The following is an 18,435-nucleotide window of genomic DNA, read 5'->3' as shown; positions in this document are numbered from 1 at the left end:
CAGATGTAGAGTGCTGGGAGTTAAACCAGCCTTCGGAGACTGCAGCAGGGAAAACACTGCCGTGTGTTTACACTGTCACCTGCAAGTGCACTGGTGTGGCCACATTAGCAACTCTAGCAATGCCACAAAGACCAGTGCATTGTAGTAGCTATCCCAGTGTGCAAGTGGCTGCAACGTGCTTTTCAAATGTGGGGGGAGTGTGACATGGAGTATGTATGTGGGGGGAGAGAGACAGTGTGTTTTGGGGGGCTGAGAGTTTGTCAGCATGCTGTCTTGTAAGTTCAGACAGCAGCAGACCCCCTCACCCCCCCTCATTTCTCTCACACTCACAACAGCAGCATTCCACACTTACGGTTTGCTTTGTCCCGGAGCAGATAAGCATGCCAGATGTCAGAAACAGAGCCTTGAAAGGGGATATCCGCATGCCTGCAGCAGCTTTCAAAACAATGAGAAGAGTGGCCATTTGACTTCAGGGGATTATGGGACATTTCCGGAGAACAATCACAGAGAAGTAATGCAACCCCTCGTCCACACTGATGCCCGGGCGTTTCAGCCGGGGCGCAGGAAGCTTTATGCTTCTCCTGGAGGTGGATTACCAGGAGCGCTCCAGTTGCAGAGTCCAAACGCTCTACGTACCTTGCCAGTGTAGACACCTCAGGAGTTAGGGCGCCCAGGGCTGCTTTAATGTGCTCTAACCTGCAAGTGTAGCCAAGCCCTTAGATTGTAAGCAAGTCACCCTTTAAGCTTCTCTTTGTTAAGCTAAATAGATTGACTTGGTAGCCTCAAGGAGCTCAAAAAGGACGTTCATAAATTGGAGTGGGTTTGAAGAAGAGCCATGAGATTGATTAAAGGATTGGAAAACATGCCTTACAGGGACAGACCCAAGAGGCTCAATCTTCTGCATTCTGTGAGAAGAATAAAAATTCTTTCTGTCTTGCTACTTAGCAACTCTTGCCAATGTTTACATTTTATTTTAGAAGTATCTGTTTTCATTACTTCTGCCAATCTGATGACTTGTTTCTTGTTATGTCCCTCAATTTTAGGCATGTTGAGTCAGATAAACTCTCTCACTGTTCAGTAATCATTAAATGGTAATCATGTCATTTGCGGTATTGATCTGTAGCTTTCATGTTTACTTCAGTGAAGACAAGAAACAACATGCTAGTGAATTCAATACTCAAGACTGAAAAAGAACTGGAGGTAGCCAGATTTTTATATAGAACCATATTATCAGATGTCCTACCCACCTCCTAAAAGTTTCTACATTTTAGGAAACCAAGTCTCCCACTACCCTTCAAAAACCAGCTCACCTCTCCCTTCTAATCAGCATCTAACAATAGTTTTACATCTCGGTGTCATGCCCCCCTCTACCATCAATAATCACTCTATTCCCCTTTTTCTCACTGGGCTCTAGACACTATCTTATAGTTTCTAAATATGTGTAAAGGGAAAGGGATCTAGGGGTCATAGTGGACCACAAGATAAATATGAGTCAACAATGTAACACTGTTGCAAAAAAAGCAAATATCATTCTGTGATGTATTAGCAGGAGTGTTGTAAGCAAGACATAAGAAGTGATTCTTCCGCTCTACTCCATGCTGATTAGGCCTCAGCTGGAGTATTATGTCCAGCTCTGGGCGCCACATTTCAGGAAAGATGTGGACAAATTGGAGAGGGTCCAGAGAAGAGCACCAAAAATGATTAAAGGTCTAGAAAACATGACCTGTGAAGGAAGATTGAAAAAATTGGGTTTGTTTAGTCTAGAAAAGAAAAGACTGAGAGGGGACATAAAAGGTTATTACAAGGAGGAGGGAGAAGAATTGTTTTTCTTAACCTCTGAGGATAGGACAAGAAGCAATGGGCTTAAATTGCAGCAAGGGCGGTTTAGGTTGGACATTAGGAACAACTTCCTGTCAGGGTGGTTAAGCACTCAAATAAATTGCCCAGGGAGGTTGTGGAATCACCATCATTTCAGATTTTTAAGAGCAGGTTAGACAAACACCTGTCAGGAATGGCCTAGGTAATACTTAGTCCCGCCATGAGTGCAGGGGACTGGACTAGATGACCTCAAGGTCCCTTCCAGTCCTATGATTCTATGTGCTCTGACCCTTAATATTTCCACCAGTATGGTGAAGAACAAGTAGGAAATTAGACTTATTTCCCCACAAGCCTACAGTCCAAAAGCCTTTTCAAATTGTGTTGCTTATCTGATATCATAGTCTCAGCAGAACACATTGCAGTGCCTGCTGTAGGCTCCAAAATATTGGCGTTTGGGCACTAAACTAGCTGAGCATATGCAAACTCAACCCCTCAGACAGAGACAAACACCTACAAGATCTCTATCAAGCATTCTGACAACTACAATACCCATCTGCTGAAGTGAAGAAACAGATTGACAGAGCCAGAAGAGTACCCAGAAGTCACCTACTACAGGACAGGCCCAACAAAGAAAAGAACAGAACGCCACTAGCCATCACCTTCAGCCCCCAACTAAAACCTCTCCAACACATCATCAAGGATCTACAACCTATCCTGAAGGACGACCCATCACTCTCACAGATCTTGGGAGACAGGCCAGTCCTTGCTTACAGACAGCCCCCCAACCTGAAGCAAATACTCACCGGCAACCACACACCACACAACAGAACCACTAACCCAGGAACCTATCCTTGCAACAAAGCCCGTTGCCAACTGTCCACATATCTATTCAAGGGACACCATTATAGGGCCTAATCACATCAGCCACACTATCAGAGGCTCATTCACCTGCACATCTACCAATGTGATATATGCCATCATGTGCCAGCAATGCTCCTCTGCCATGTACATTGGTCAAACTGGACAGTCTCTACGTAAAAGAATAAATGGACACAAATCAGACATCAAGAATTATAACATTCAAAAACCAGTCGGAGAACACTTCAATCTCTTTGGTCACTCGATTACAGATCTAAAAGTGGCAATTCTTCAACAAAAAAAACTTCAGAAACAGACTCCAACGAGAGACTGCTGAATTGGAATTAATTTGCAAACTGGATACAATTAACTTAGGCTTGAATAGAGACTTCAAGTGGATGGGTTATTACACAAAGTAAAACTATTTCCCCATGTTTATTCCCCATCCCCATCCCCACCCCCCACTGTTCCTCAGACGTTCTTGTCAACTGCTGGAAATGGCCCACCTTGATTATCACTACAAAAGGTTTTTCTTTCCCCTCTACCCCCGGCTCTCCTGCTGGTAATAGCTCATCTTAAGTACAGGTTTCAGAGTAGCAGCCGTGTTAGTCTGTATTCGCAAAAAGAAAAGGAGTACTTGTGGCACCTTAGAGACTAACAAATTTATTTGAGCATATTATTATTATATTATATTATTTATATATTATATAAATCACCCCACTGTATTTTCCACTGAATGCATCCGATGAAGTGAGCTGTAGCTCACGAAAGCTTATGCTCAAATAAATTGGTTAGTCTCTAAGGTGCCACAAGTATTCCTTTTCTTTTTGCGAATACAGACTAACACGGCTGCTACTCTGAAATCTCACAGCGAAGAGTCCTAACATGTTCATTTTTGAACTGGCTTTCATCCAAGATTACATTATTATATAATACATCCCTGGTGACCTTCTAAGGCTGGTGTTAATCATATGGTTATGGAGATTGTAAATATCCAAAATCTAAAATAGAAAGATAGACAAAAGGATAAATTAACCTCTTTTAGTTTATATTTATTTTTCTGTTTGCCTATACTAACTGCTGATTTGTCGTACAGAGGTGCTAATACTTTAGCAACTAAGCCTCTGAAAGCAGTTCTGCTCTGTTTAGGTGTCATATGTTACAATACACTAGCTATTAAAATTAGTCTTGAAGAGGAACTCCATTTTGGAAAAATTCAAGTAAGTCAAGTGCTGAATCTGGATGTTCAAATGTGCTAGGACTTCTAGAAACTCTGAGGCTTTATATGGGATCATCACTGATTGTTCTTGATTTGCTTATCTGAATTCCTAAGGACACTAATGGAAAGACTGCTTCAGATAAAGTTTTTTATGGTTTCCAGAGAAGATATAGTAATTAGGATATTGTTTAGCTAGATTAACACGCTGACTCCCTAAACTTCTAAGAATATTTATCGCTAGATGTAGAAGCAGAGAGAGAGTATACTTAGAAAGGTTTCAGAGTAACAGCCGTGTTAGTCTGTATTCGCAAAAAGAAAAGGAGTACTTGTGGCACCTTAGAGACTAACCAATTTATTTGAGCATGAGCTTTCGTGAGCTACAGCTCACTTCATCGGATGCATGCTCACAAAAGCTCATGCTCAAATAAATTGGTTAGTTTCTAAGGTGCCACAAGTACTCCTTTTCTTTATACTTAGAAACTCACTCACTGACTTGAAAAGGCAGAATGTGTTTAAAGCAAGGAAATGGGAGTCCACCAAACTGGGTTCTTGTTCCCAACTCTGACACTGACTTACTGCATCATTTTTTTTACAGGTCACTTATCCTCTATTTCTCTCAGTATCTCTGGGCCAGATTTTTCGATACTGGTTCTGGCACCTCTCTCTACCCCCCCCCCATCATAAAATGTTTCATAACTACAGCTGTGCAAAAAAAATTACCAAATTTTCACCAAAATGCAGATTTTCTATCACTGAAACAGTCTGCAAATTCATATTGATTTCACTAAACTGTTTCAGTGGGGAGGTACCTTCCAATTTTTTTCAGAATTTTTAAATATTTCATTTGACATTTTCTGGGAGGGGAATCTTGAATTTTGTTCAAAACAACTACTTGCTTCTAAAGTTCCTCACATTTATTTTTACAAAATATAAAAATACTAAGAGATGCTAAAAATGAAATATTTTGTCCAACCTGAAACAATGAATTTTTTTTCAGAATTTCCAGCAAATCAGAAGATCCTTTACTTGCACAGTTCTATTCATAACATCAGCTACAGTACAATATGAACCCATTTATCAATCACTGTCATATCAACTCTATTTCAGCTTCTGATAGTGCACTATAAATAACCATTCTTTTAACCTGCTGCAATGAAAATGAATCCTCTCAGTAGATCTATGAGAAATTACCAGTGTCCCATGAGAAAATGAATACAAACTTTTCACAAGCATCAAAAAATGCTTTCAGAAACTTGAACAAAGGTAAAATTTCATCAATCTTGCTAGTAAATGCAATATTTTTAAGGGAATAGAAGGGGCTTGGAAATGGTGACGCTCGTCAAAATTATGACCTCTTGTGTGAATCTGTTCCTGCTGGAAATTTTGCCATTTTCATAAACTAATTTTGCTTTTTGAGAAAGGAAACTGTTTTTATGGTGAAAATAGAGATTCATTCAAAATGTTGAAATTAGAGATTTTTTCCAAGACCACATTGTTGCATTTTTTCTTTATTTTGTGTGTCAAGTCACATGGGTACCAAAGCTACTGATGCAAATTCTCATGTTCTACTAAAATTCATTTGCCATGTGTGCCAGTTCTTGAGGAGTTGGAGCATAAACACCATCCAGTTATTGTTTTCTGTTATAGAGTAGGATGAGACAGCAAATTACCCTATATGTGCCTACTGCAGGTTTCTTGTGCCTTTATCTGATGCTGGCCTTCATCCCCAAACAGGAAACTGGACTATATCTAATACTAATGAATATTTGTAAAGCTAAATGGTGGTGGTTTGACACTTATTAAAACCTTACAAGAAGATACAACTTCCCTTTCCTTTTCTTTCAAAAAGAGAAGTGGGTAATGGCCTCTTCATTGCAAGTCTCTTACTAAAAGATTCAAATTGTAGGTGTCTTGTGGCTAGCACATCTTTAGTAATTATTACCATCTCAATATCAAGGAGATCTCTTGGGGAAGCAAACTTGAAAACATTTTTTTTAAACTTGTGCTATCAAACAGTACCAGTTGTGTGTTATGTAGGGCATCTCTCCATTCCACATCACTTCTTCTCTTTTTGTTTTAGTAAACAAGACTTTTTTCATTCTTCTTTTTTGCTATAATCATGAACAAGACCTACCAAAGGTGCTTTGTGGTTTGAAGGCGGTCCCTCAGGATATGAGAGAGTGAGGTGTTTTATTAGGAGACAAATTTTAAAGGGATCCTCTTATGTGCTCTTTTAAATAGTTCTTGATTATTATTTTTTAATGTTATGTTTATGTGATTTGGGGAATGTATGTGTGACATTTAACAGCTTCATAATATGAATTCTGGTTGATAAGAAAACTACTGTATCAGTGAATGCCCCTATGTAAATGCGGAATCCATCATGGCCTACGAAGGGCTGTGTCAAGTCTTCCCCAAACCAGGGACAATATAGTTGTAGACCTTAAAGGGCACTGGGCACTGACCACTCAATAACTGAGCCAAGAAGGGTGTCCAAACTGGAAAATCAGTTCAGCCAAATTGGTCTTTGGGGAGGGGTTTTGGAGCAGTGAAAAGTTACCAAAGACCAAACAAAGCAGCCAGGTGTTGGAACGGGGCAGTATAAACCGGGGACTACCCACAGAGATGCACAGGAATCTTTAGGCTGGAAAGGGGAAGGGGATAGCCTGGCCAAAGTCAGAGTAGCCAAGCTTGGTGGAATTCTAGGAGAAGCTGTACTTAATCCATGGGGGAGCCTTGGGAGTCAGCAATGGTTCTGAGTGCTAGACAGCTGGGACATATGGTCTAACCTCTCAGCAGACTTTGCTAGATAGAAGAGCTGCACCCGAAGAGTGATCTTAGGGATCCCAAGACAGGGACCATGCCTGGGCTCTGTTCAGACTCTGTAGGCTTAAAACATATAGTATCTAGTGGCTGGGTCACCTCACAGCAGTCTGAGGGGGCACTCAACTGGACCTGTGACATCTTGAAAGTAGGGGGCTTGGGGTTTTGTTTTTCTCTTTAGCAACTGCTAATCTTTTCCACCCTCACACTTTTTATGGGGTTCAAATAAGAGTAACTCCACTTTGTTTTTGCACTGTCCACAGATGTAAAAAACCTATTTTCCAACCAGCTCTACTTATAGATCCTACAGAAACTATGATTCTTACAGGTGCTGGTTTTTTTTAAATCCCTTAGTAAGAGAGTGGAAGATTTTTAGAAAGGGGGAGAAATCCCAAATATAGTATTTAGAATAGGAAAGAGGTTCCTTCCCAACTGACAGTTTTATGGCAGGTCAAGATTTGGTCTCCAGCTATGAAAAAACACCTTCATACTCAACCCCTAAAAAACTTGTGGTTTCTGGTTTTTGTCCCCCATCTGCAATGCTAAGGGCTTTCAGAGTGTTGGTGGAGGGTAATGAATTCACCAAGGAAGTCATTCACTTTTCAAGGCAAAGCTATACTCCTATAGCTCTGGTTTGAAAGAGATGGACTTCCTCTTAAAGATCTTAATGAGGTTCCCCTTACTGCAGATCTCAGGAAGTCGGAAGGAAAGAGAGGATGCTTCTCCAACTCCCCTCAGCTCCAAAGTCTGTAGTTAGAACCACTTAAAATTAAGGAAAACCCTGCACACGTGTACAAAATACTGACATTACTGTGTCAGGCACATATCAGTGTTTTGAGTGTATAGTATTTTTCAAGAATTTTAGAGCTAGAAGAGAATGTATACCTGTGTTTGGGGGATGGAGTGGAGGAGACACAGGCAGCAGTTCTGTTGAGGTAGGAAGAAAATGAGCACCACCTCATCAAGAAGGTTTGCAGAAGCTGCACAGCTGAGAACTGGGGTGATGGAACTTGGTACAACTTCTGCCCATGGCATACTACTGCTGTGGAGTGAATGCTGGTCAAGACAATATTGTGTCCTTCCTACCCTTTGCAGCTGTCCTGAGTCTCTGGGATGTGTGGTTTTTAGATCTTGGGTGGATCCGCAAGTCAAATTTCAAGGCTCCCTTTTTCAGGTTTCAGTCCTACACCCCCTCCTCCCCCCGCCATTGGAAATGCTTTGGATGCTTCATGGACCAGACACTCAAATGATGTGACACTCTATAGTTCCACTGAAGTCAATAGAGTTGTACTGATTTACACTAGCTGAAGACTTGGCCTCATGAGTTAAATTCCACTGTTCTGATAAGCTGTCTCCCTTTATCACCACCCAAAGATTTTATTTTTTTTCCCCTGTGGGCAAAAAACAGTTTGCCTAGCAAATACACCATACCTGCCACCCTGACTGACAACGAATAGCATGTGATCTCTATATTTGGTGCAGGCAATATTTTAAGGAAAATAATATTTCCTCTGTCTTGTGCTCCCGGAGAATGATTTTGAAAGAATATTGAGTGAATTAATTAATGCAAATCAACTGAATATCCTTTACTTTATCTTGATTGTCCATTAGAGACTGTCAAATGGGAAGTCAATAGTAATGGCAAAACGTAAAAGTGACTGTTACAGTAACTCAAGTATATACTGATCACTGTAGAAAATCCAAATGTGGAAAGAAATGTGTAAATGTTTTAATGCTCATATTTTCTCTTCATAAATCTTTGTGGTCTGCTTTTGACTCATGATAAATTTATTTTTGGCAGGAGCATAAACCATGTTTTTAAAAGTGACTAATATAACTGGTAGGGAATTTTTCATCAACATGATTTTTGATAGATGTTGTAGTTTCTACACAATAGAAATTTTCTATGGGAAAAGTTTGTGTGTGTGTGTGTGTGTGTGTGTGTTAAATACTAGTTCCCCTATGTGCCCCCAATCTTTTTTTCCTCTTGGGGGAAAACTGAAATGAAATATTTTGTTTCAGGTTGGTGCAACCCAGTTCAAAATATGATTATGGTCTGTTGAACTAAATGACAACATTTTGCTACAGAGAGAAATGTGAATTTTGGATAACAAGAGGCAATTTAGGTGCTGTAATGAGTGAGTCAACATTTTGTATCAATACCTAGTATAACTACTCCCCAGCTTTACTTGGTTGAAAAGTGGGGGAACAAGTTCGTAACTAAATTGCATCAGATTAAGGCAAACAGTGGATGAAGAGACTCACTTGTACATTCAGACTGGGTATTCAGCCAATACCCTACACAAGGGGAAGGCTTATTATCTTTGAGGCAAATCTGATTTATTTCAGTGCCTTCCTCCCTTTTTTCCCATCATGTGGATTGACCCAAACCCAGCTATCCCGCAGAATAAATTGTTGCTGCTGGCACTGCACACCTGAATTAGCCAGCCAAGGACATCTACACCTGGTATATAAAGGTTCAAAACAGCAGGATGTAAAATAGAAAAGCCCTCTGCCTCTAAGTTCCTTTTTATCTCTGTCCATGGTTAGCAACACTGAATACAATCCAAGCTAAAAGGCAGAAGGGCAGTACAACATAACAATTGTAAGGTATGTAACCACTGAAGGTGAAATTCAACCTGTGCATGAAAACTATGCACCTCTTAAGCCTTCAAAAGAGGGCATAAGTGGGACTTAGGTAAGACATCTCTGCCCAGGGGCACACTTCACCCAGGATGAATTAAGGTGACAATGACTGTTATCCATTTGGTGCTAGGTTCTAATAAAGACCTAGATGGTGGTAATTTATTGTGGTTGTGCCTAATACATGAGCCCCAGTCATGAACCAGAACCCCATAGAGTTAACCATTGTACAAACACAAACAACAACATGGTCTCTACAAAGAGTGAGGGCTTATCACTTGCTTTTCTCAAACATATCACTTTCCCTTTTGTTAATAACAAGGAATGGAAACTTCTCCATATTGCAGCTGTGTCTTCTTACTTACAAAGAAAGTTTCAGCAGTTGTGTCTGGTAGTACAGTGTTCTCCTTGCCTGTGGATTTACAACCTTTGAGTCCTTATATTTGTTACGTTTAAGAGCAGCTTCATCCCATGTTAAATCTATAATCCTAACTGTGTTTACAATTTGATAAAATGACAGCTAATTTAGAGGTGTTTCAAGTAACAAAAGAGTGAGATCCTGATGGGCCACTACAGTATTCCAGTACAGCTGGTCAGTTGGGCCATAGATCTAGAAAATTGATTTGTCTATTTTTTTTAAATAGACAGTTATTTTACTTTTGTCTTTTAAAGAACAGTGGTGAACATTTTGATGTTACTTTTCACTACAGCCAAACAAAAGTGCAATATGTGGCAATGTCATTTAATTGAAATTTTTGGTAATCAAAATAACTGTCATGAGATACACTAAGGATATGGCCAAAAATTTCACACTTGAGTTCTTAATGGTAGGGCCATAAATAAATGTCTTGACTTTGAATATCCACAGTTCTCATTACCACAGTATATTTGGATGCCATTTCGGGTATGTGTTGATATGCACACATTCCCTCTAAGCCCTTTGGAGAGTATCCCTGCCTATCTAGTTGGGAAAATGCAGCAACAAAGTATTTTGTGGCAAGTTCATCTATCCTGCACCTGACTTTCTAGCAAGGTAGCCCTACCCTCTGGTTAAAGTCTATTTGTAAAGCATCATGTTTCATTTGGATAAAAAAAACTGGATAACTACAATAGTGGAAAGCTCTTTGGGAAACATGGGTTGTTCGGTTTTTTTGGTTTTGTTTTTTTAAAACCTTCATATTTATTTTGCATATTATAACTGTACAGCAAATTACTAATCTACCAGACTCTGAAAAACACCTTCAAGTCTTAACATTCAGCTTAAAAAATATCTTTCATATTCCTCATAATAAATACTACCAGAAATTCTACAACACCTTCATAAATCCTTTGGGTAAATTTATGCTATCACAAATAATACGTAATGTTCAAAATACCCTGTTAGCTGTTCTATGATTAAGTGGTTGGTTTTCTTTTGAAATATAGATGGTATTTGTATGTGGTGTGACAGGGTCAGACCAGATGGCTACAGGAGAGTGATCCTATTGGGATCCGGGAACTACAGGAGACTGATGGAAGGTAGATATATTAGCCCCAGATTAAGCAGGTCCCTTTTCCCTGAGTAAGATCATGGGCTGTTCCAGAACAATCAGGAAGTTGCTGGAACCTGTTAAGGCAGGCTAATTAGGACATCTGGAGTCATTTAAGAGGCTACCAGAATCAATTAGGACAGGCAGGCTAATCAGGACACCTGGTTTTTAAAAGGACCTCACTTCAGTTAGTGAGGCACATGTGAGGAGCTGGGAGCAAGAGGCGCAAGAAGCTGAGAGTGAGAAGGTGTACTGCAGGAGGACTGAGAAGTACAAGCGTTACCAGACATCAGGAGGAAGGTCCTGTGGTGAGGATAAAGAAGGTGTTGGGAGGAGGCCATGGGGAAGTAGCCCAGGGAGTTGTAGCTGTCACGCAGCTGTTACAAGAGACACTGTAGACAGTTGCAATCCATAGGCCCTGGGCTGGAACCCAGAGTAGAGGGCAGGCCCGGGTTCCCCCCATTCCTCTCAGCTCCCTATTTGATACAGAGGAGGTGACCTGGACTGTGGGTCCCACCAGAGGGGAAGGTCCCTGGCCTATCCCCCGACCCACGAGGTGGGTCAGCAGAGACTGCGGGGATTGTTCTCCTCCCTTTCCCCATGCTGACCAGTGATGAGGTTAGCTGAGTGAACGGCAGGTTTGAGCCACTAGCAAAAATGGCTAAACTGAGGGTTGCCGTGAATCTCTGAGGCAAGCAAATCTGCCAATAAGTGCAGGACCCAACCAAGGCAGAGGAGGAACTTTGTCACAGTGGTTAATAATATTTATTGCAATAATTCTTGGTTCTGAATAAACATGATTGTTACTTTAAAAAACGTTATCACAGTAGCTACCACTTTGCAAATCTATAATTGGCATTTAAAATAAGACTAATTGGCATCAATTTTGCATAACATTAACATAAAATAACAAAAGTATTAACCTGACTATATTGTATTGTACTTCTTGGAAAACATTCTCATCAGAAACATTGTTTGTAAGGTAAAATGTTAGAGTAAAAAGTTCTTATCTCTGCTGGAAAAGCTTGCTTTATATTCAAGACCTGAATCTAAACTACAAACAACTCTTCAGCTGAACAGTTTTTTTTCTTGTCATCTAATGTATTAATTGCACTAACTGCAGTTTTAATTACCATGGAATTTAAATATCCTAAGTGACTCTATATACCTAGCTTCAAAAATGTGCTTTTCCAGCTGAATGAAAAATTCTGTGACACAGTGTGTTCCAGCTACACTATTTCTGACTGAATTAATAATCATGTTACATAACCAAGGAAGGGTTCTTTGACACAATATTTATGTTGAAGCTGACTTTCAATTTCCTTCATGTTTAAGAACCATTTTGGTACTGAAATGCTGAATTGACTTATGATGATGTCCCATCTGCTATATGGTTGATTTTTTGAGTACAGTAACTGCTCGCTTAACGTTATAGTTATGTTCCTGAAAAATGCTACTTTAAGCAAAACGACAAGCGAATCCAATTTTTCCATAAGCATTAATGTAAATGGGGCAGGGGTTAGGTTCCAGGGAAATTTTTTTCACCAGACAAACACACACACACACACACACACACACACACACACACACACAAATATATGTTTTAAACAGTTTAATACTGTACACACCAGCAATGATGATTGTGAAGCTTGGTTGAAGTGGTTGAGTAAGAGGGTGGGATATTTCCCAGGGAATGCCTTACAGTTAAATGATGATCTAGCACTCGACTGAGCCCTCAAGGGTTAACACATTGTTGTTAATGTAGCCTCATGCTCTACAAGGCAGCACCAATGGAGGGAGGGGAGACAGCATGGCAGAGAGATGCACACCATGTGTGTTTGTGAGAGAGAGAGAGAGATGTGCATTGCCCCTTTAAGAATGCTGATGCCACTCTAAGTACACTGCCTGTTAAAGTAGATGAGCAAGTTGAGACAGCTGCTGCTGCCGCCAGCAAGCTCCCTCCATCCTGAGCCCTGTTGTGCCCCCCCCAGCTTTGTGGATGGGATAAAGGGGAGGAGAAGGGGCACCCTGACATTAGCGCCCCTTCCCCACTCCCCAGCACAGCAAGCAGGAGGCTCCCAGGAGCAGCTCCAAGGCAGAGGGCAGGAGCAGCACATGTCAGTGGGGGGAGGGACACTGAACTGCCGGCAATTGGTAGCCTGCTGGGCGGCTGCCACACAGGGAACTTAGGGGAGCGGGGAGTTCATAGTGGTGCTGCTGGTCCACCCAGGTTCCAAGCCCCCACCATTAGTTCCAACAGGCTGCTCTTCCTGCAAGCACTGGACAAAGTAGGCGGCTGCCAAACGATGTTATAAGGGAGCATTGCACAACTTTAAACAAGCATGTTCCCTAATTGATAGGCAATGTAACAACGTTAACCGGGATGACTTTAAGTGAGGAGTTACTGTACTACCAGACTTATGGATTTATGTGAAAATGTTGTTTTCAATATACTCAACCAACAAGTGTTAAAACGAAAATAGTTTCTCATGGCAGATAGTCTGATTAATCGGAAAAATTAACAAAACTTCATGTCCGAATTCTCCTCTGTCTGGTCCATGTGGTTCCAGGCTCATTAGGGGAGTTTGTGTGCTGTGTTTTAATGGGAGGATAAGACAATAAGACTTCCATCAGAACTGCTGGAGGAATATATTTGAAAAAGTGCCTCTTGTTCCTTGTACAACAAGGATGGCCCATTTTCCCCTGTAATCCATTTACATTTATAAATAAGAAAGTTAAAAGGTGACTCAGTCATGCTTTTTTTAAATACCTGCACAGAATAAAGGTGTTTGAGAGTAGAGGGCTCTTTAATCTAGCAGACAAAGGCATAACAAATTCCAGTGGTTCAAAGTTGAAGCTAGACAAATTAAAGCTAGAAATAAGGTGCAATTTTGTTAGCAGTGAGAATAATTTATCAATTCATGTGGTGGGTTCTCTATCATATGAAATCTTTAAATCTAAATAGGACCTCTTTTCAAAAATATATGCTCTAGTTCAGGGATTGGCAACCTTTGGCACATGGCCCTCCAGGATAGCCCCCTGGCGAGCCGGGCCGGTTTGTTTACCTGCCGCATCTGCAGGTTCGGCCGATCGCTGCTCATATTGGCCTTGGTCCCCCGTTCCAGACCAATGGGGGCTGCGGGAAGTGGTGGCCAGCACATCCCTCAGACCGCACTGCTTCAAGCAGCCCCCATTGGCTTGGAGCAGCGAACCACATCCAGTGGGAGCTGCGATCGGCCGAACGTGCGAACACGGCAGATAAACAAACCGGCCCAGGCTGCCAGGGGGCTTACCCTGCCGGGCCGCGGGCCAAAGGTTGTCGATCCCTGCTCTAGTTCAACCATTGGGCTTGATGCCAGAATTACTGGGTATAGTTCGACACCAAAAAGTCAGACATTTGCAGTGGTTGCTCCTGGCCTAAAAATCTATTAATTATGCTTCCAAATTATTCTTGATTTATACTGCATATGATACTTAAACTAGTTCCATGCACGCATGGCCTGATCCAAAGTTCACTGCAGTTTATGGTAAGACTTCCTCGGACTTCAGTGGGGTTTGGATCTTACCCAGAGACTGCTTGTTTCTTTATGAAAATGTTGAGAACTAAATGGAAGTGAAAAGTTTATAGCAATAGTATCCTAACCAAAGTCTACTGTAACGCAATGACACTTCCAAAATAATGGAAGTTGCCCAGACATTCCCCCAACCAAATGGAGATGGACAGTGGTGCTTCTGTACGTAGAAAGCACCTTCCAGTTCTAATGACAACGGAAGCCATACTGCATGAGAAGTATGTGGTCAATGCACTACAGCTGTGATGTGCATTGGCAAGCAGCAAATCTCGGAAGAAACAGGACAGGCCCCTGCATCTTAGAGAAAGTGCTGCTGCTCCGAGCAGCATACTTTTTTGAACATCTCTGAGTGGGAGGAATTTGCCCATGTGCAGGGACTGAGGCCAATGGTAACGTAATTCCAAAAGGACCTGTATGACTGATAGGGAAGGGGAGGCTTTCCATCCTGGTGAGCTGGAGACCATGGATTTCCTTGGTATTCCCATGTTTTGATAACTTCATTTATCACATGTTCTTTCACACTCCACCAAATGGAAGTTGTGGCAGAGTAAGGACTAACTGCAGGGTTTGGTTCTAACAATATGGTGTGTTGCTTAACTTTGCTATAACTTTTCATGGATCCTATTCATCTCAGGTTTGGTGGTGGTTCGTGGGGTTTTTTGTTTTTGTTTTTTATTGTACCAATCTTGTTTCTCTGATCCCTTGGCTGATTCCTCCATATTTGGGGAGAAATCCTCTCCTTTACAGAGAGCCAGCACAATGCCTGTATTCTCACAAAAGAGCTTAAAATAATTTTATCCAGTACGTAGTCCTTGTGCTTGCCCTCTGCCCAATTTCACTCTGACTAAAATAGCAGATGAGAATAAAACTTTACTTGACTTTAGAAAGCTAATTAAGAAAAATGTTTTTGTTGCACAAGGGGAAAAAATCTTTTTGATCAACTTTCCTAATAGTTGGTGTTCCTGCAGCAACTAGTCCTGAGAAACATTATAAAAATATAATGGCCAAGGAAAAATCTTTAAAATAAAATAAAACCTTACATAACCAGACAAAGTTATTTTGCAGTGGGATTAGGCTTATCTTGTCCACTTGTTATCACATGACTTTTTTTTCTCCTGATTTCTCAGCTGTATTCCTTGCATCTCTTCTCTGCATGATACTGTGAGGTCTGCTCCAATTTATTTTAGATTTTATGCACAGAGTAAGTTACAACTCCTTGAGACAGAGCATCTCATTTTCCAGGACACCCCACTGATATCAGCAATTACACCAGAATACAAAAGGTTTCCATTCAAGCAGATAATTTGTTTTCTAGTAAAGAATAAAGGATATCTCACCTCTGAAGAGGGTCCTCTTCTGTGTGAGGCTTTCATAACTGTGAATGACCTGTGAGACCCATCTGGTCTTCCCACAAATGAAAGAAAGAAAAACCCTTCAAGGATAAAAATATTACTTACTCTATGAGAAAACAATTTTAAATTAAAAAAGGAAAGTGTTTGGCTTAGATCACTGCATGTGTCTAATTTGAAACACTTTCTGCTAGTACAATTATACTTTCTTAAAATGTTATGCTGCATAAAATCTAAGGGGAAAGTATAAAACACTCCCCCCTCCTCCTCCTCCAGTAAGCAATTGCATATGCTCTGAAAATTACTCCCACACCACCTGAATAAATAAACATAGGACCAGATTTGTCAGTAGTTTCCAGCTGTTTTGTGGTGCTCAGGAAGCACAAAACAACCATGTAGTCATCTTAACAATTCAGCTAAGCTGGGTTTACAGCTGTTTTCCATGGGCAGAGCAGTGTGTGGTAAAGCTGGTGAATCTGGTTCATTCTGGAATTTCATACTGGCAACATGTTCTGTATTGTATAATGAGTATATTTGAGCTGATGTAGTAACCAGAAGATCTAAGTGCTTTCCAAATATCAAGGCTCACAATACCCAGGTAAGGTAGGTAAGTTGTCACTACACTGATCATAGGTGGACAAACTGAAGCACTGAGAACTTAAGGACCAAAATTTGAGAGGCTTTCACACGTGTAAACCCCCCTATATAATGGTGCTTATTGTGAGGTGCAAGAGGTAAATGGGTATGAATGGGACTTTTAAAGAGGGCGGTTGGGTATAAGCAGAGCATGATCAAGCAGAAGTATAGGAACTTGCAGGTAGATTTGGTTTGGGGATTTGCCAGCAACTTATTTTCATAATTGTATGATCTGTCATAGGTGCCTACTCCCTGACAAGCTAGTTATGGCACAAGTAGGTGTAAGCCAATGGACATAGGAAGAGATGGTCTCCATGCAGCCCACCATTGATTGCTGGGTCATGCATTAAAAGTCAAAAGGGTGGAGAGGAGTGGTCTGTGGACCAAGCAACAATGCTCGGCCTGCAGCAGCACCTCAGGCAGGAGTTCTAAAATATAGCACCATTCCACCTGTCTTGGGCCTAATGGATTGCACTCATGTCGCACAAGTGGCACACTATGGCATGAAACCGCTCCCCACCCCCACCCCCCAAAAATCTACCTACTCCATAAATATATTGGCTCTCTTCAATGCCCAGAAGATCCTCTGTGCCAATATGCTGGAGCCTCTCTTGAATCCCTCCAACACAGACACTCGGGACTGTTGAGACCCATAGGGGACTGCCGGATCTAGGGTTAGTGCTGTCAAAGGCCCTTGTATCTATTTAGTGCCCCACTGTGTAACCGTGGTGAAAACTCACAGGCCACATGAACCCTGTACTCCAGCCCAACACGAGCAGTTAATGCAATGACCTACAGGCTATTTAAATGTATACAAAATTAAAAAGAGAGAAAACCTAGAGCTTTTTGGCAACAGCCTTCAGAGTACTTTAAAAAGGATGTCACTACTGTTATCTCTAATGTGCAGAAAGAATTGCCCAGGGTCACCCAGTAGGCAAGTGGCAGAGACTGGAACGGAACCCAGGACTCCTGCATCCAGACCAGTGCTCCATCCACTAGATAACATTGCCACTATACATCCACATTCTACCACTAGACACTTTTAAAAATAATAGGAACAAAAGGTTCAACAAAAGGTTGACTATCTAACTTTGTCTATCAATTCTAAAAAGAAAGTCCAAGGAAATGAGCCTGTCATTCAGCTCTTGTATTTGTAAAGTTCCCTTTAACTTTGGTGTGTGTAATGAGTTAATATCTGTGGGCAGAAATTGACTGTAAGAGTGGAACAAATGTAAATGTCTCTCATAAAGGTCTTTCATCCTGCGTGTGCTGCAGCATCAGACTTATCCTCTATTAGTGTAACTCATGCTATCATTCTCTAATTTAGGAAATGAGGCTATATTATTTGGTCTTAACCAGTGGCTAAATAGTCAATAGCTCAAGGAACTAATAGTCAGCTAGATCAGGCAAGAAACCTGAAGTGCCTTAGATCAAGGCACTCTGTTTCAGCCAATTGCTCTTCATTCATCTGCTTATTTCTTCCAGTAAACTAGAGAATGACCCTTCCCCCTGCCCCCCAACTGTAAAATACTTCAATCAAAATACTTCAGCCAGTTCTAGTGATCATATAGTAGTAAGTCCACAACACAGAACTCAGGGCCTGCATACCCAGCCCTCCATTCTAACCACTACACAATTCTCACCAATGTGTCCAACTAAGACTGCTTCATTCTGCCTTCGTCTGTGGCCTGCCACTTTAAGCTCCTCTTGAAAAACATGCTGCTAGAATGAAGTGACCATGCCCCAGTCATTTTAATCAGTCCACTCCACTGCATTGTAAAGAATTAATAATTTTACTATTTTTCAGGTGCTGCTCAAATTGCTACACTATATTTCTCAGGTGTGCTTTAAATTATGATAATCAATCTTTGAGGCTATTGAAAAACAATATAGAATTCTTTTCCTTATTAAAGAAACCATATTCTTTATTCATATTTTCAAAGGCAGTACTTTTGACCTTCAGTTTCTGTAGACCAGTGATGTTGGAA

This window comes from Natator depressus, chromosome 1, assembly GCF_965152275.1.
Source record: "Natator depressus isolate rNatDep1 chromosome 1, rNatDep2.hap1, whole genome shotgun sequence".
Lineage (NCBI taxonomy): Eukaryota > Metazoa > Chordata > Testudines > Cheloniidae > Natator > Natator depressus.
Note: the sequence above shows the minus strand (reverse complement) of the source record.